The following is a 19152-nucleotide window of genomic DNA, read 5'->3' on the forward strand; positions in this document are numbered from 1 at the left end:
TTAGTTTCAACAATCCTCTTTATAGTCCAAATCTGCTTTCAAATGATTAAAGAGAAACCATCAGTCCTATATTATTATTAGAAAGTACAACTGACAAACTTTAGGCAAGGTTTTGGTTAACTTCAGGACTTACAGATCAGATTGCTGTCGGGTGATTACTATTCAAAGAACTTTTACAAATGTGAAATTATCTTGACTTAGGAGAAGGTAAATGGGAAGGATGAGGCAGATGGAGGAGAGGCACACAATGGTGAACAGGTACATACATAAAGCTGAGCATTCAGTACATGACTTTGGTCACATTTTAACAACATGGTTATTTTCTTGTATATCTTATTAAGTAAACATGTAATAAAAGACTAAGCCCATATACCAAAGCAAATTCAATAAAACATTCATTTTCAAGTATCATAAATATATGCAATTCTAATTATAAAGTCTTTACAACACATCTGCACATTTTCTTAGACTAACATAATACACAGACTCATGGAAGTCTCCTCTTAAGTAGTTAATTTTGCCTAGATTTGAAATTATTTTCATAAACATTCAATGAAGCCACAAACAAAGTTACTATAATGTTTGGAATCTTCCCTAGTTTTAAAGGGGATAGAAAAGGAGGGTGGGGGAAGGGATGGAGAGAAAGAAAGGGGGAGAGAGACAGGGAGAGAGAACCAGCAATTCCATAAATGAGAAGGGAACTAAATCTCTTACTTTCTTTTACTTTTCATGTCAGTTGTTTGGAAAACACTAGAAGCAGACATGAGGTTTTCTATATATTGTCCAAAAACATGGTCTTCTGATTTTAGCTTCAGGTTTTCTTCCTTAACTGCATCTACTCTTGCTGAGAGATCTTCAAGTGTGTGTTGGAGTTCCAACACTTAATTAATGTCGTGCTTTTTCCTCCAGTTCCATCTGATTTTCAGCATCAACATCCATGTCAGCTTTCATCATCCTGGCACTGAACTGTGCCTCAGACTCAAAAATTCTGATGAAAGGTCCTCAAAGGCACCCGGAGGGGCGGGATCTCAAGATCATGCCTCTGGCCTGGGACTCAAGCACCGACTGACCAGGCTAAATCTTCTTTATGCATTCATCCACAGTTGGGCCTGTGACTCCACTGCTCTGAACCTGGCTGACTTAGCTCCACATGACAATGTTCAGTTTCACTCATTTCTCTGCAGACACCATGGAGCTTCTGGGTTGGGCTCTACCATTTGAGCCCCAGTGCCACTTCCAGCCTTTGCTGCTTATGTGGTGCTGAGGATTCAAACCCAGGGTCTCCTGTATGCAAGGCAAGCAGTCTATCACCGAGCCACCTCCTCAGCCCCTCTTTTGCTTTTGAAGACAGGGTCTCAACTCTGTAGTCCAGGCTAGCCTTGAACCTAGTATCCTCTTGCCTCAGCCTCTTCAGGGCTGGAATTTCAGGTGCATGTCACTAAGCCCAGCTGCATTATTTACCTAGCTGTTCATCAGTTCCATTGTGATCCCAAAGAGATGCTTAAATGTCTTGATGAGAGGCTCATCTGCAGGGAAGCTCTCAGTCACTCTTTTCTTTCCCTGGGTGTGGGGCCTACTCTTCACCTCAGTGCAGTTTCATGGTCTGCCATACCCTGGGGGAGGAGGCCTTCTGTGCCCACCAGGGTTAGCTGGTCTCAGTGATGTCACTGCACTCAGCACACATGACATCATTGTGTTCCATGCACTGGACCTAGGCAGGAGAAGCACACAAGGTAGGGTTTGCAGTCCACTGCAGTGGTCGCAATCGGAGCTATCGGGTTAGGAACCTGTCTATGCAGGCTGCCCTCGACAGGTGTCCCTTGTTCCCACCCTAGTTTCTTCAGGGGAGGGAGGGTCTCGCTGCTGCTTCTCCTTTCATGTAAACACACTACGAGAATTTGATGCACCTGTTCTCTGGGACTGCTGGGACAAATAGCCTCACCCAGTGGCTTACATTCACAGCTTCTATGGGGATCCACTCTGAGTTCCTCTCCTCACTTCAGGCCCAGTTATGGTTCTTGATTTTCTTGGGCTTATGGATGTATCCTCAGCCTCCCCCTGCCTCTGTTCCCAGGCTGTGCCCTCTGTGTACTGAGTCTTCTCCAGCTGGGGTGCTTAGGAGGACACTGTGGTTTGCTCAAGGACCCACCCTCAATTCAGAGTGAACTTATCTTGCCATGTTGAAACACTCACCCACAGACACTACTTTCCTGATCACCAGCACTGGCTCAGGACTTGGAAATAGCTTACAGCCCATGTGTAAAGACAAACAAAATTCCCTGATTTTTCTCCACATTTCCAGCACAGTCAACAGAAAAGCTGTGGCCCTGAAAAGTGGGATCATTTCTCCCCAGTAGAAAGCAAGCATTTCCTTTTTTTTTTCTTTCTTTTTCTTTATCTGAGACTAGAACTTCAACTGGGTATCTGATGCTTTTGTTCATTGGCTGGTTCTCTACCACCAGAGCCATAACTCCCTCCCCGAGTATTTCCTTATGCAACAGCTGACACAGTCCGGCACCTCTAATTCGGTTCACTTCTCACCCTAACTTCCCCTGCTGCGGATGTGAAGTCCCAGATTGCTTGCCTGTGTTTCTTACTCTGCCCCCACGTGGGGCTGATCAGCTCAAAGGAATCAGGACCGGGGACAAATCCTCACGGGTTTACCATAAGGATGCCACTGAAAAGAAGCGTATGGCAAGGCCCCAGGAGCCGAGTGCTTTGTCTACACCCCCTACGCTCCATGAACCCTCACATCTTCAGGTTTCTGGAAGCTCTCCAAACCCTCTGGTTTTGTCCTATATATATATATATACAGACTTCATTGGATGGGGAAGACTGTGTCAAAGTGTGATCAAGCAGAAAGCGTGTGACAGGGTGCTGACAGGGCCAGGCTCGGGGCCTAGCAGTGCCTCCGTCTGCACTCTTTGGCCCTCCTGTTGGCACGTGGGGCTGGACCCGTCCGGTAATTAGTCTTGGGATTTACCGTCAGACACTGGTCAGGATTCTACTGCAATGGCTCTGAGATGGAAACTCTGGGTCCAGTAGTTATCATGGCCCTCTTCTGAAACAAACCTCAGGTTCTATGGCCTGCATTCCAGAGGGTTAATGAGCCAGACACTGTGCACCCAGACCCACCTTTACAGTCTCGGGTTCCCATTCACCCATGGTGTTACGCACAGCACAGCTGTGGATGCCCCTATGTGGTCATTGCTATTTTGAGAAAAGATCTTACTATGTACGGCAAGCTGGATTGAAGACATGATTCTTCCACATCAGTCTGCTGAGTACTGGGATTACAGGTGTGCATCAGCATAACTGACTTTTGTTTTTGTAGTAATAGTATCCTATTGTTTGTTCTCTTATCATCACCATTAGCCACAAGTCTTGTGTTTAAATGCCTGCTCCGCCAGCCATCCTCTTAGCTCTGTGAGCTGGCCAGTTTCTGCCTTGTGCTGAGCCTCACAGGATTAACACTGTGAGCCACTTCACACATTATACGATGGCTTTGAGGGTTCAGTGAGGTCACAGGTGTATGTGCCTTGTCTAGGGCCTGGCCCAGAGCATGCATGCATGCATGCTATGCAGTGGCTGCTACTAAGTGGAGTATGAGGTGTAGTAGCCAGTGGTGGGCAGCGTGTGTGGTCATACATGAACTCGGAAAGTGCGCTGTTTCTATTGAACTTTGCGCTCCAGGTCAGAGGAGGGCATGGTGGGTCTGCTCCCAGCACTGTGGAGCTCCTTTGAGTCTGGGATTACTGACATTCTCCCTCCTTATTCTCTCCTCAGCTTCACCTCAACAGCATCAAGAAGCTGTCCACCATCGCCTTGGCCCTTGGAGCAGAAAGGACCCAAAGTATACTCCTCTCCTTCCTTACAGGTGGGGACTCTTGGGGCCCTGTGCTGTGGGGGTGCCTGGAGATGGCTTCTGCTTAATAAGAGAAGCCCATGGCGGGGGCCCTGGATGATGGGGTACAGAGGCTGAGGGGCAGATAGACAAGCTTTATGTACTGCAGGACTGTGTTGAGGGGAAAGCTGAGGAAGAGAAAGGTGGAGGCAGAATATCCTCTCGAAAGTCTGCTGGAAGGCAGCCGCAGACCAGAGTAGACTCCCAACCTGAGACCTGCCTTGGGCTCTGCCAGGAGGACACAGTCGTGTTACTCGTATTAGAGATATGGAGAGCGTTCAGTCTGTTTAACACCTAAGTGTCGGCTGGGAGGACAGTCTCATCAATGTTCTGCCTGCCTGGAAGGAAAGAACTGGGGCTTGGGATGGGAGGAATGTGGGAGCTTCAAACCAAGAGCTGCCGGGTATCCAGACACAATGGGCTCAGAGCCCCAAGGGACTTTAGGTCCCTTCTTTGGACTTACTGCCTGGGAGCATCTCCAGTTGCATGTGGCAGGTGCCGTGTCCTTTGGGAAAAGGTGGTGCCGTCCAGACAGAAAAGCAGAAGCCTCAGCCTCATGCCAGCAGAACATACCGGATTGGTTTTGTTAGCAATTACTGCAGCATGATCGTGGGGTAGAGCAAAATGCCAGGCTGGCGTCTTAAAGTATAGCAGTGTAGTGTCGCGGTTCTGGAGGTGGTGCTCTGAGCACTGGGTGCTGCACTTCCATTGGTAAGTCCTAGGTCTGAATGGAAGAATCCCAGAGATCACCTTTGCCCTGGCCTGCCCTGCCCAGCCCTGAGGCCTGAGACTGTGGCTGGGCTTGGCACTGTCTTCAGGTAGAAGCCAGGCACAGAGGACAGTGGTTGGGGCAGTCTGGGGGAGGGACAGCCTGCAAAGGCTCCAGGAGGCAGTAGCTGAACCGAGTCTGAACAGATAGAAAAGGATTTTTGGCGGAGAACAGTGCTGAGAGTGTAAGCTGTACCTGAACAGGAAATCTGCTTGCCACAGTGTTGCACAGGATGGGACTCTGTCTCCCTACCCTATGGGTTGTAGAGTGGCCCTGTCATGCAGTGCTCCCCCACCCAACCCAAGCTCGTATCTTGTTCTCTGTGCTGGCCATATGGGAAAACTCTGGGTTCTGACAGCAAGCTTGCGATCTTGGGGCCAGGATACCAGGGTGCCGGGGCCCCTGAGTGTGCTGTGATGGGAATGCCCTGCCCCTGCAGATACCATCTACACTGAGGATGAGGTCTTTCTGGCCCTGGCTGAGCAGCTGGGACCCTTCACGGGCCTGGTGTGGGGTCCAGAGTATGTTCACTGCCTGCTGGTGAGTGGCATGCGTGGTCCTTGCTCCCATCCCCGGGGCAGAGACAGGAGCCATGGAGCTGGGATGGTAGAGGGGGGGGCTGCTGTCCAGGGGGATGGCCTCTGGGCTGGAGGGCTGAGCAGAGCATCAGTGCCACCCACCCCTCCCCCACCCCTGCAGCCCCCACTAGAGTCTCTGTCCACCTTGGAGGAGATGGTGGTGCGGGAAAAGGTAGTGGAGTCCTTGTGGGCCATCTCCCACAAGCACTAGCCCTCTGACCTCGTAGCCCACTTCGTGCCCCTGGTGAAATGGCTAGAGGGGGGTGACTGGTTCGCCTCCCACACCTCAGCCTGCTGCCTCTTCTCCATCTGCTACCCATGAGTGTCTGGTGCTGTGAAGGCAGAGCTCCACCAGTGAGTCCCGGGCTCCCTTGCCACCGCCTGCCCAACTGCCCCTGGCTGTATCTTCGGATCAGCTCACCTGCTGGGCCTCAGTATCAGTACCCTCCCCTCCATGGGTGCCTGAATGTGCACTAAACCTACCTGCTGCTCCATTGAGCTGCCCAAGCCGAAGGCCCCCCCTCTCTTCCTCCTATCCTGCATGAAGCCACCAATGCCCTGGGCAGCAACCATGGAGCCCAATGGTCCACGCCCTCTGATCGCTCTGGGTTCCTTGAGTTCCTCCTGCCTAGTGCCACTCTGGATCCCCAGGTACTTCCAGAACCTCTGCTCAGATGATACCTCCATGATGCAGCGGGCTGCAGCTTCCAAGCTGGGGGAGTTCGCCAAGGTCCTGGAGCTGGACAATGTCAAGAGTGAGATCATCCCCATGTTCTCCAACCTAGCCTCTGATGAGCAGGTGGGTCCCTGCTCTGCACTTTCTCCTCCCCCACTTACCCCTCCCCCCATCCCACCACTGGGCCCTCTGCCCTTATGCCCCTTGGGCACTCAGTACCCCTTCTGCACCCCAGGACACCGTGCGGCTGCTGGCGGTGGAGGCCTGTGTGAACATTGCCCAGCTCCTGCCCCAGGAGGCCCTGGAGGCCCTGGTGATGACCACACTGCACCAGGCGGCCAAGGAAAAGTCCTGGCACGATATGGTGGCTGACAAGTTTGCTGAGGTGAGTAAGGCTTGTAGTGGACAGGCAGGGCCAAGGGTGAAGGAAAGAGGGACGCGTGTCTGTCCTGCATGGGAGCGGGCAGCCTAACATTCGTGGGCAGAGAAGCCAGGGCTGGATCTTGGCATGGTCAGGGATGCACATTCACACTGGGAAGCTGTACTTGCCCTGCTTTGTACACGCGAAGGACCTGGAAAGGTGGAAAAGTGATGCTCTCTGTCCTGGGCTCCAAGCGAGACTCTTGTCCTGCCCAGGAGTAGAAGCTGCAGACAGACAAGGAGCTGAGGTAGAAACAGGGCTGCCCACCCGCACTCCATACCAGTTACACTGGTAAAAGATCATGAAGCCCTTGGAGGGCTACCTTTGTGTGTGCCCTTAGTGTGAACCCATCGGCTCTGGTGGTGGTCAGGAGCAAGCAGTGGTCAGGAGCAAGTGTAAGGCATCTCTGGCAACCAAGAAAAGGCAGAGTCACTAAGCACACATTCGTCCAGACGTGTGTTCATACTGGAAACTGGGGCTGTGAACTTGGGCCTTGTGCTCGCTGGGCAGGTGCCCCCCTTGTTGAGGCACACCCACCCTTTGGATTTATTTTTCAGCTAGGATCTCCACCTCTGCCTAGGCTAACCTCGGACTCCAATTCTCCTAACTCTGCCTCCTGTATAGCTAGCTAGATTGTAGGTGTGAGCTGCTGTGCACAGCCCATTTTATACATGTGTACTGTTATTATAGAGGGGATGTACAGAGGGATTACAATGGCATTCATGAGTCAGCAAATGAGGACATTTCCTTTTGTACAGAGTGTCTGCTGTTCTCTCATTCCCTCCCAGCCTCTCCCTCCCATCTCTACCCACGAGTTGTGCATTTCACTTTCATCAGTGTCCTGTGAGCTCCATGGATGCACTTTTTTTTTCTATCCTTTTCCCCTCCCTGAACCCTCCCTGAGATAACATGAGAACAGACTCTTTATCAGATTAAGAACACAGAAGTATCAAAAGCTAAAACCAAAAAATATATATGTACTTTGTTGCCACATCTTGGAATTTGTTTTAGTATGTGTAATGTTTTATATAAATATGAAGAGATGCTTAGGCATTGGGCCTTTGTGATTCTCTCCTAAGCCTATTCTCCTTTGGTCTCACGGTGTGTGAGACTCTGGAATCCTGTGGCATTTGTCATATCCCAGTGCATTTTAGATCTAACTTCCTTATATCAGAGAACGTGCACCATTAATCTCCAGTCTTGACTTACCTCACTTCACATGATTTGTTTTAGTTCCATCCATTTCCCTGCAAATGCCATTATTTTATTCTTTCTAATGGCTGTGTAAAGAACCATTGTCCACTTTTTGTGGGTCCACTCATCTACTGTGGGGCATCTGGGCTGTTTCCATATCTTGGCTATTGTGAGTAGTGTGGCAGTGAACATGGGTGTGCAGGTATCCTTGTCATGATGTTCAGCGTAGATGCCTCAGTGTGGGTGGTAGGGAAGGTCTGTGTGTAGTATTTGGAGGAATCTACAGACTGCTGTGCTGAGTGGCTGCACTAGTTCACATTCCTACCAGCTGCACAGTAGGGCTCCTTTTCTCCACATCCCTGCCAGCAATTGTTCCAATTCACAATGCTGGCCAATCTAACCGGATTAAGATGGAATCTCAGAGTTGTTGTGATTTGTACTTCCTTCATGTCCAGGGATGTTGAGCATTTCCTTGTGTTTCTTTGTCATTCTTCCTTCTTCTGAGGAGTCTCTCCTTAGCTCCCCTGCCCATTTAGTGACTCAGCACACTATATTTTTGTACAAATGTAAAAGCAGGAGACTCTGCATCACTGGCATGTTTGTGGATCAGGTCACAGAAAGCCCCACTTGGGATAATGTGAACTAAGGTCTGTGGTTTTGGCGCACGCTGCTGGAGACGAGGGCTGGCTCTGGGAAGAGCAGCCTGCCTAGTCTCCACACTTGCACCGCTTCTACCTGGATTTTGACCTCAATAACTGAGAGAGGCTGCCAGACCACCTTTCGTTCCACACACCCCGCCTCTTCCTGGTTCTGGGTTTCCAGCTCTAGAAAGCAGTGGGGCCTGAGATCACCAAGACAGACCTGGTGCCCGCCTTCCAGAACCTGATGAAGGACTTTGAGGCTGAGGTGAGGGCCCCAGCCTCGCACAAGGTGAAAGGTGGGTGCCCGTGACCCATGCCTGAGGAGGCCAGCTCAGGGTGGAGGTGCAGCGGGCTCCATCTCATCCCCCACCCTGGCCCCCAGAGTTCTGCGAGAACGTCTCCGCAGATTGTCGAGAGATCGTGATCATGACCCAGATCTTGCCCTGCATTAAGGTAACTGGTTTGGTGGAGGGAGTCAGCTGGGCAGGAAAGAGGGCACAGAACAGGCTGTGGAAAAGCCCCAGGTACCTGGGTCACAGGCTGCCGCCAAGGAGATGGAGACATGGACCCTGCAGCCCACTCCCAAGTCCCCTGCCAGTCATGTGCAGAAGAGGCTGAGGCAGGTCCCCCTGGGCCTCCCTCCCAGGAACTGGTGTCAGATGCCAACCAATATGTGAAGTCAGCCCTGGCCTCCGTCATCATGGGCCTCTCTCCCATCCTGGGCAAAGACAACACCCTCGAGCACCTCCTGCTCCTCTTCCTGGGCCAGCTGAAGGACTAGGTGAATCTCCCCTCCCCTATCGCCCTGCCAAGGTGATTGATGGCTATCATGGAGTCCAGCTGGAGGTGGGGGGGCTTCTGAGCTAAGTGAGTCAATGTGTGAAGGGTAAGCATGCACGTGATTGATCAGAGCTCACGATCTGGGAGGCAGAAGCAGTTCAAACTCTTTCTGTCATGGAGCACCTGCTGTGTTTGCCCCAGCCCTGCTGGATAGTGGGGGCATGGCATGGATGAGGCTTGCCCTGGAGGCAGGTCTGTGCTCTGGTGGGGGCTCATGTCACTAGAGGGAGTTGAGGTGACAGGAATGAAAGGGGCAACTCTCAGTACTGGTGGTCCAAGAGCTCTGACTCCTCCCTTCTGGCTCAAGCCTCAATTTCGTCCTGACACAGCTGTCCTGGGCAGAGCTGGGGCTCACCTTTCTTCTCCCACTGTGTTGTTTTTCCTCATGATTCCTGCAAGTTCTCTCAGAATGACTGCAGGTGTCATGTGATGCCCAAGCCTCCATCACTTAATGTCAAGTGTGGCTCTGTATGTGGCCTTGTCGCTGTGTCCCTGGGGCCAGGTTGGTGCTGGGCAGTGGCCCTGGGGAAATGGCAGGTCTGTAGGGTGTTGCTATGGGGTGGCACTCCCCTCCCCCCATTCCGGGCTGCCTTGGGCCAGGCATCACTGAAGCCCCATCCTCTGCAGTGCCCAGAGGTGCGGCTGAACATCATCTCCAACCTGGACTGTGTGAACGAGGTGATCGACATCTGGCAGCTGTCCTAGTCATTGCTGCCCGCCATCGTGGAGCTAGCCGAGGATGCAAAGTGGCGGGTGTGGCTGGCCATCATCGAGTACATGCCCCTGCTGGCTGGTCAGATGGTGCGTGATCCAGGGCATGCCAGGTATGGTGGGGAGGGGAGAGGAGGGTGGCTGGCCTCCCTCATCCTTGGAGCCCTCACCACCTCTCTCCTCTGGCAGGGAGTGGAATTCTTTGATGAGAAACTCAACTCGTTATGTATGGCATGCTGGTGGACCATGGTGAGTCCTGCCAGAAGGAGCTGGCAGCCAGTGGGCGGGGCCACGCCACTGTTCTGTCTGTGCCCTGCCCCCTGATGTTTGAACCCTGGGAAAGGTTGGCTTTGAGCCATGACCCACTCTAAAACTCCCCTATGGCCTTCCTGTCCCCCTTGCAGTCTATGCCATTCGTGAGGCAGCCACCAGCAACCTCAAGAAGCTGGTGGGGAGGTTCAGGAAGGAGTCAGCACATGCCACCATTATCCCCAAGGTGCTGGATATGTCTGGAGACCCCAACTACCTGCACCGCATGAGCACCATCTTCTACATAAACATGAGTGCAGCCCACGTGCCACCTGTACCCAGGAGCCGGCTTGCCAGGGGAGGGGCACGCACAGCCGTGCCGTGACACCAGGCTTGGGAGTGGAGAGGCCGGAGGCCAAGGCCAGTGGTACACATCTGGAGCTGGGCGGACTCCTGGCCTTTGACACCCTTGGCCTGGGGGTGGGTGAGCTGGTGTGAGATACACCATTGGCTGCATGTTCATAGTTGAGCCCATTGTAAATCATAGTCGCGGGGAGGTGGTGTCAGTTGTGTGCAACCTTTGGATGCCAGAGAGGTTTTGTTCAGCCTCGCCACCCGGGCCCAGGTGCCAGTCACTGACTGTACTGATTGTGTGCCCGTGCTTGGCCAGGTTCTGTCGGAGGTGTGCGGGCAGGACATCACCACCAAGTACATGCTGCCCACTGTCATGCGCATGGCAGGGGACCCCATTGCCAAGGTCCCCTTCAATGTGGCCTAGTCCCTGCAGAAGATCGGGCCCATCCTCGACAACAGGTGAGCTGGGACTTGCTGTTCTTATGCTCCTCTCCAGCTACACTGTTTCTTCCCTTGTGGTGATACTGAGGGTTGACCTCGCTAGGCAAGCATTCAGCCACTTGAGCCATGCCCCAGTGCTTTTTGCCATTGTTATATTTCACAGAGTGCATGTGTGGCCCAGGCTGCCTGGTCTGTGCATGCTACTCACACCGCTAGGATAACGGGTGCCACCACACCCAGCTATTGCTAGGGCTTCCTCAGTGGCTGGGATTCCAGATGTGCGCCACTGTGTTCAGCTGCCACTGCTCCCTGCTGCTTCCTCCCAGTGTCAGCTTCACTGTAGACTGAGGAGTTGGCAGTGGCAGTGGCGAGTCTTATGGGGAGGCGGGTGTGAAGGGAAGGGAGGTGAGGGGTGGCTTAGCATCGCTAGCCATCTGGAGATGCAAGTTGTAATTCGGCAGGGATTGGCCAGGCCTGAACTGAGTTCCCAGCTGTGGGCACCAATCTGCTTCATGCTTCAGCCCTTTCCCCTCTGCTTCCAGCACACTGCAGAGCGAGGACAAGCGGTCCTGGAGAAGCTGACCCACGACCACGATGTGGACGTCAAGTACTATGCCCAGGAGGCCTTGACTTGTGCGGGCTGGGGGTGGTGGGCGGTGGCAGGTGGGAGGGTTGGTGGTGCCCAGGCAGAGGACGGGAGGGACAGAGGGTGGCAGTGCCCAGGCAGGGGCTAGGGGGCCACACATGCTGGTGGATGGGGAGAGTGTGGTGGGGCCTGGGCAGAGGCGCAAGAGGGCCAGGCTGGGCTTCTGTGCCAGCCCATTCCTGTTCCTTCAGTTTTGTCTCTTGCCTGATGCTGGAAGAAGAGCCAGTGCTTGGGCCTCCAGTGCCTGGCCTTCGGCCCACGCTCAGCTCAGCCCTCCCTGAGCTCCTCCCTGATGGAGCCAGTGAGTCGCTGACAGCCCTCCCTGTGCATGGCCTGTTCCCAGACCTGGACCCACTCACGTTCCCTGAACAGCCTGGGGAGACGTCGCCCGGCGCCCTCCCAAAGGCTGAGGGAGACGCGGTGGGATGGACAGCAGCCAGGAGGAAGACGCCACTCCTGCCCTGCAGGGAGAGACGCGAGCATCCGGGTCACTGCCTCTTGCTGCTGAGATGGGAAGCCCATCCCCACTTGCCTCCCACCTTCCTCCCCTTCCTTCCTCCCACCCCCACCCCGGTGGTTTATTTGTGTCAATTGTACTGTTTATATTTTATTCCTTTTTTTCCCTCTTTTCACAAAGAAATAAAGGTGTAGAAACAGTTGGCCCTCAGGTCTTAGTGGGTGTTGGGGGGGGTGTCCTGGGGCCTTGGTCTCTGCCCTTTTCTGTGAGGACAATTAGTCCTAAACACTCACACTGAGTGTCCTGACCCCTTGGCATGCTGCCTGCCGTGGCAGAGCTGGCCAAGGACCCAGGCTGCCTGTGGAGGCCCTACTGTTCACATCCTCCTATTATTCACATCCTCCTACTGATCAAGTCCTCTTACTGTTCACTGAGCCACACCACTGCCCTGGGAAAATCATCCATTTTATTGTTGAGCACAAGCATTGTCTCAAAGCCAATTGATATACAACATAAAACTGACAGTATTTTCCAGATCTGTATACACCTGCTGAACTGTAAAGCAGTGTCCTGGCTCTACCCTATGCCTGTCAGCCAGGAGGGAGAGCTGGCCTGGCCCAGTTATAAACCACCACTGCATAGAGATGACACTTCACCAGCCAAGACTGAAAACTGAAAGTTCAGGGTCGAAAACTGTCCCAAGCAAATGGGAACATACCTGAAATGGAGCCCCAGTTGCTTGTCCCACGAGAGCAGGGGAGACATCAAACCCAAGTTAGGTTGATGAGATAAAGACCGTTAACTTCTGCTGACAAACAGCGAGCCAGCCCACAGATGCCTACTGCTGCCCCGGTTTCATGAACTAGTACTACTGGATGCCGTGAACCTGTAAGTCCAGACCAAGTTAGAATGTTGGCTTAAGACACCCTCTCATCAAGAGATAGGCTGTCGAGCCCAAAGTCAGCCATAAGACTTAAGGATCAAATGAAGGAACAAGTTTACAAATTCAAGAATCAAAACCATACCACAACTTTCCAGAACTTCTTGGATGAAGCAAAAGCTTCTCTGAGGGAATTTACCGCTGTGCGGGCCTGCCAGGAAAAAAGTCAGGTGTCTCAAATGCAATCAATGATGAAGCACAGTCTAAAAACAAACCCAGAACAGTGGATACAAAGAGAATCATAAAAATCAGGATAGAGCCAGCCAGGAACTGATGACTGCTCACCACTAATCAGAGCTACTTAAGAAGCTCAGATCTGAGGACTGTGGTTCAAAGGCATCAGAAAAGTCCATGAGGCTCATTTTCAATAAACTATCCCCAGAATGTACAAAGCAGAGCTGTGGCTCAAGTGGTAGCGCACTAGCCTGGAGCGAAAGAAGATTAGCAACAGTGCCCAGGCCCTGAGTTCAAGCCAAAGGACAGGCACACACATAAACACACACACACACACACACACACACACACACACACACACACAAATCAGGGTAAAAATGAAAGAAATGGAGATTAAAAGAACAATGTAAAAAAAAATCAGTGAAAGAAGCTGAGCTCTGGTGGCTCACTCCTGTATTCCTAGCTACTCAGAAGGCTGAGATCTGAGGATCATGGTTCAAAGCCAGCTGATTCAGCAAAGTCCATGAGACTCATCTCCAATCAACCACCAGAAAACTGGAAGTGGCGACTGTGGCTCAAGTGATAGAGTGCACACCTTAAGCTGAAGAGCTGAGGGACAGTGCCCAGGACCAAAATTCAAGCCTCAGGACTGACAAAAAAAAAATCAGTGAAGGTAAGAACTTTCTTTGGGAAGATAGCTAAGACTGACAAGCCTTCAGCCAAGAACAGTGAAGACATCAACTAAAAAAACTAGAATATCATAACAGTTAAAATTCAAGTTGTCACTGAAATATAGTAGAAAATTAATCCAACACATTAGTAAACATACAAGAAATGGATTCACCTCTTTGCACGTTGGACCCATCAGGTTTGATCCAAGATGATTTTAGTCACCTAACTTCATCTTCAATCAAGCAGTAAATAGAGTCACTGATGGGTTACACCAGGTGTTCAGAGTTACCACCAATGCCTCTCAGACAGGTTCAAAAACTAGCAAAGGAAGAATGCTAATAAACTCCCTCTCATATCAAAATGAGAACAGACTAGAGACAGGATTAGACACCCATTTCCTTGAAGAGCACAGATGTAAAATATTTAATATACCTGCAAGAAATATCAACAATGCATTTAAAGATCAGCACCATGCCCACGTTGCATTCCACCCAAAACTGCAAGTGTGGCTCAACCAGTCCTGGATAATTTGAAGAGTAAGTCCCTGGACACCTGTGGATCCCACCTGTCATCTTAGAGACTGAGGCTGAGATCTGAGGATCACAGTTCAAAGCCAGCCTGGGCAGAAAAGTCCAGGAGATTCTTCAGTTCCCTACCAGAAAACTGGAAGTGGCACTAAGCTCCAAGTGGTAGAGCACTAGCCATGAGTAAAAGAGCTCAGGGACATCACCCAGGTCCTGAGTTCAAGCCCCACAACTGATTTCCCACCCACACCCGCCAAAAATTCATTATAACAAGGATCCATCTGCTTTAAAGCTTTCTCTGCCAAGGCACTATCAGCTGTAAGAAGTGAGTAGTTAGGGATTTTAATGAAGTAGAAACAATGGGAAGGTAGATACAGTCTGGCAGGGACCTGACAAGGCAAGGTGTGTGCAGTGTGCAATAGTGGCCACCATCACGCCAGGACTCAGCTGTGACCCAGGAACAGAAGTCAGATGGCGCCTGTCCTAGGGGTCAGTCAATGGTTACTCCCATATCTGAACTAGCATGAGCGCTTCCCCCCAAAACCTCCCCGGGACTTTCTTGGCCCTTCTGAATTCCGCTGTTTTCATCACAATGGCAGCCATTGGTCAGGGTGGTTGTTTTGTGAGGATGGCAAACAGTGTGGCCTGCTCTACCAGCAGGAAGTGCACAAGGGATGGGGACAGAGCCCCCAAGCTAAGGGTGCAGGGAGTGAGGGAGAGCTGACCTCCCAGCTGGTTCACGGGCTGACCCATTTTTCTTGGAAGGCTTTGTCAGGAGCTTCAACTCATTCCCAGGAGTAAGAGGTGAGCATGTCTCATCCCTCCTGGATATTGAGCATAGTCACCAGGTGCTGCTGTGAATGAAGCCAAGTCAGGAGCTGGCTGTGAGCTCTGGCTGGCAGGTGTGCAGCAGGGGAGCAGGAGTCGGGTGGCCGGCCACTGTGTGGCAAGGACACAGGGAACAGGAAAGGGATTCATACAAGATAGTGGCGTAGAACCGAGGGTGCTCAGGAAGAAAGGAGACAGAGATGGAGGAAGACAACCTGAATGTGCGAACTCTCCAGAAGTAACAAGTCCAGGCAGGGCTGCATGTCAGCATGACGATGCGCAGCTGTGCTTCCAGTGGACTGCAGGGATGCATGGGATGCAGAGCCTAACCTTGAGCTGAAGAGCTCAGGGACAATGCCTAGGCCCAGAGTTCAAGCCCCAGGGCCGACCAAAAAAAAAAAAAAAAGGAAAAGTGGGAGGAGCATTGCTGAGAGCTGTGGGGTAGGGGAAGCATGGGGTGTGGGTTGTCTTGGATTTGGATCCTGCTCAAGACAGAAGGTGAGGTCAGTAGAGGATGGGGAACTCCTGGGGAGCGAGTGCTGACAGGGGGTGGAGTGAGGACAGGGAAAGCCTGCGTCCCCTCACAAGGCAGGGAGCTGGTGGAGGACACACGCTGCCCCTAGGTCAGAAGGCTAAGTCCACATCCACACTCTCCAAGGTGACACAGACGGGGAAGACCTCTGGGGATGGGAACACCAGGGTCAGGAGAGGAACAGGTGTGTGTGAGGTTAATGATGACACCACACAGCTCCCCAAGGAGACCAGAGCATGAGTGTGCTGGGTGGAATGACTTTAGGCTGGATTAAGGGCATGGGGCAGGTACGGAATCTGGCTAAAGCGAGTGTGGGGGGAGGGAGTGCAGGGATGGCAGGGCTTGTGGTTCAAGCCTTTCTGTGGTGGCCTGGCTGTGGAAACTACAGGATCAGGAGGAGGTGCCTGGCTCAGAGCCCAGAGTCCACTCAGCACCGGGCATAGTCCCTGGCTGACTCCTGGTGGCAGGCCTGCCATCTGCTTGCTTTCCTTTTCTGTGCTGGTCCCAGGATTTGAACTCAGGGCTTGTGTCCTATCCCTGAGCTTTTGTTCTCAGGGCTGATGACTGTCCCCGGGACATCAGTGCTACTTCTGGCTTGCTGTCACCTTTCAATTCATTCCTGAGAAGAAAAGGGTGGAGGTGGAGAGCCCTGGACAGGAGACCCCTCCTCACATTCAGCACAGCAGCCCTGACCTGCACCCCAGAAGCTGTGGTAAAGGGACCTCATAACAAGGGACATGAGGAGCACTGCAGGAAATGTCACAATAGCCAAGCAAGGGACTTTCTCAAGGAGCCTTCGTGTTTTAAAAACAACTTTATATTAACAAAGGTGCTTTTCAGAAGTACACTTAAGGTGCTTGTTGAATTAGCAGAGTCTAGAGATATGTAACATAGACTGCCAAGAAAAAGAAAGAGTTGTGAAAATAAATTATGTGTAAGAAATAAGCAAGGACAAGACTAATGGAGTAACTGCCAGGAAGGAGTCTTGATGTTTGTGGTTAGTGCTACACCAGCAGGACTTCCTTCCTTCCTTCCTTCCTTCCTTCCTTCATTCATTCATTCATTCCTTCTTTCTTCCTTCCTTCTTTCCTTCCTTCCTTCTTTGCTGGCTTGCCCTCTCTCTTCTCTGTCTGTATCTGTCTGTGTGTCTGTGTCCCTCATTCTCTCTATCCTTCTTTGTGCCAGGCCTGGGGCTTGAAATTTGGGCCTCCATTCTGTCCCTGGGAAATTTGACTCAAGGCTAGTGCTCTACCACTTCAGTCACAGCACCACCTCCATGTTTGTTTGCGGGGTTTTTTGGTGGTTTATTGGAGATGAGAGTCTCAGAGAGTTTTCTGCCTAGACTGGCTTTGAAATGTGATCCTTTGATCTCGCCTCCTCATGAACTCAGAACACAGGCATTAATCACTGCACCCAGCTGCTATTTTCTTTTCTTTATTTTTTTTTTATTGTGGGAATACCCTACAGATGAGTTACAATTATATGGCAAGATAACGAGTACGTTTCTTATCAAGTATTGTTGCCTCCTCTTTGTTTCTCATTCCTATCCGTTCCCATACTCCAGACCTCCCCCAACCTGATTCCCCCGACACACACCAAAGTTGTAAAGTTCATTTTTCGACATAACGACTGTACATTTCATTGTTGCAATGGGTCCACCTGTATCCCTAGTTAAACGAGTTGTTTTTTCCCTTGCACTCCACAAAATATACCAACATCAAATACAGTGAAAGCATGGGTTATAATGTGGGGGAAGGACATACAAAGCAACATAGAAATCATCTTATAAATATGATAGAAACAATTGCCATGTGCTATTTTCTTTCCAACTACTTTCTTCTCCAGAACAGAAAGGGCTTTAAGAATTATTTGTTTCATTGCATAGGGAACTTTAAGAAAGAAAGAAAAAAAATCAAAAGACTCAAAATGGAATTAGGAAAACATGTAAAGTGAGTTTAACCAGTTTATCTTGAATTTGATATGACTACCATTTAATGGGGCAGATTCTCTGGAAGAAGTTGACCTGAACTAATAAGCATTAGTTCAAAATCTAACATTTCCACTTTCATATAATTTTGTGGGCCAGCACAATAGAGACAGATGAACACACACACAGATATATAGCACACAAATGTGCAGATGTGGACCTGTGTGCACACTTCTATCTCTCAGCAGATGGCTTTTATCTAGGGATGGAGATTGTTGAATGGACAAGCAAAGTTCAGCAGAGATGCAAGCTTGGTGGTCCTCAGGGCAGGACCACTTTCTTCTTCTTTGTGCAGGTGAAGAGGAGGCTGCAGGGAGTGGAATGTCTGCTCATGAGCAGGAAAGGGCTGAGGGATGGGAAACAGCCTGTAGCAAACACCGAGATATGGTGCAGCACTGGGCTGGGGTTGTAAATCACAGACAAGCAAATCTGACAGATGCAGGACATGGTATAACAGGAGACAAAGGCGCTCAACAGGAAGAGGATGATTATGGTAGCTCTGGACTCGAGAGAGGCTCTGGTGGAGACGCTGATCCTCTGGATGTGTCTCATTCTCTGCTTGTGTCTGTACAGGATAAAAAGCATGGAGGTGCTGGCCCAGAGCATGAGCCCCAGACATAGAACATCAGGCAACGAGAGCATGGCCATATACAGCACATCAGCAGCTGGGTCCAACGCACGGAAGAACAGTATCAATAGGCCTTAAAGCTCGTCATGTTTTCGTATGCTTTGGGTCCGGTCATGAACTTGATATTAACAATGCTCACCAGGAGGAAAACCCCCCAGCTGAGGTAGACGGTGGAGACAATGTGCTTGTGGGCTCTCCCCTTCAGTCCTGCCCACCTGGAGTGCCCCTGGCTGATGCTGAGAGCAAGGAAGATGCTCAGGGAGCAAGTGCTAACAATCGACACCCCCCTGCCCACTCGGTGAAGATAGAAGACCATTTTGCACCCCACATCATTGAAGAAATTTCTCCAGCCCCAAGCCACCATGGTTTGGGGAACACCCCTACACAGAAGACTTAGGAAGTTGGCCACAATTAAGTGCCTAAGAATCAAGTCTGTGGCTCTCATCCTGTTCCCCATGCAGGAAAGGAATAGACAGTGGGAGAGAAGAGACAAATTACCTACAAACCAAACCACAGTCTGGGCTAAGAGGGTCACCCCCATAAACACATGAGCATCTCCCATCCTCTCTGTTCCTTGAGTCTCATTCAGAGGTCCTGGCTTGGGAAACTGAGGCCTGCATGGTGCCAAGGGAACACAATATTTTCCTTCCAACATTCACACCACTGGAAATAATCTCCTACTGTCTCTCATGTATTAGGAAAAATCCAATTCTATTCATCCATCGGGAAGAGGAAGATGGCATGTCCAGGGAAATGGGTGAACCTGGAGAAATAGCATTAAGGGAAGGTGAGTCAGGTTCTGAGGTGAAGGCGGCTGCATTTCTCCTCTGTAGAATCAGATCTATGATTCTAAACAAGCAAGACCCTAGTGGTTCAAGACTGTAATCCTAGCTACTCAGGGGCTGAGACCTTGGATTCCCAATTCAAAGCCACCCATAGAAGGAAAGTCTGTGAGACTCTTCTTTCCAGTTAAGCACCAGCAAACC

At 51.0% G+C, this 19152-nt stretch overlaps 3 pseudogenes; 1 reads left to right on the forward strand and 2 right to left on the reverse strand.

Annotated features, from left to right (window-relative positions):
* Positions 1-710: 710 nt before the first annotated feature.
* On the reverse strand, positions 711-954 carry LOC122125481 (annotated as a pseudogene).
* A 2694-nt stretch (positions 955-3648) lies between these two features.
* On the forward strand, positions 3649-12765 carry LOC122125548 (annotated as a pseudogene).
* Positions 12766-17799: 5034 nt separating this feature from the next.
* On the reverse strand, positions 17800-18728 carry LOC122125549 (annotated as a pseudogene).
* Between the last annotated feature and the right edge of the window lie 424 nt (positions 18729-19152).

The sequence above is a fragment of the Dipodomys spectabilis genome, unplaced genomic scaffold, assembly GCF_019054845.1.
Source record: "Dipodomys spectabilis isolate Male_0828 unplaced genomic scaffold, ASM1905484v1 ptg000266l, whole genome shotgun sequence".
NCBI classification, from domain to species: Eukaryota; Metazoa; Chordata; class Mammalia; order Rodentia; family Heteromyidae; genus Dipodomys; species Dipodomys spectabilis.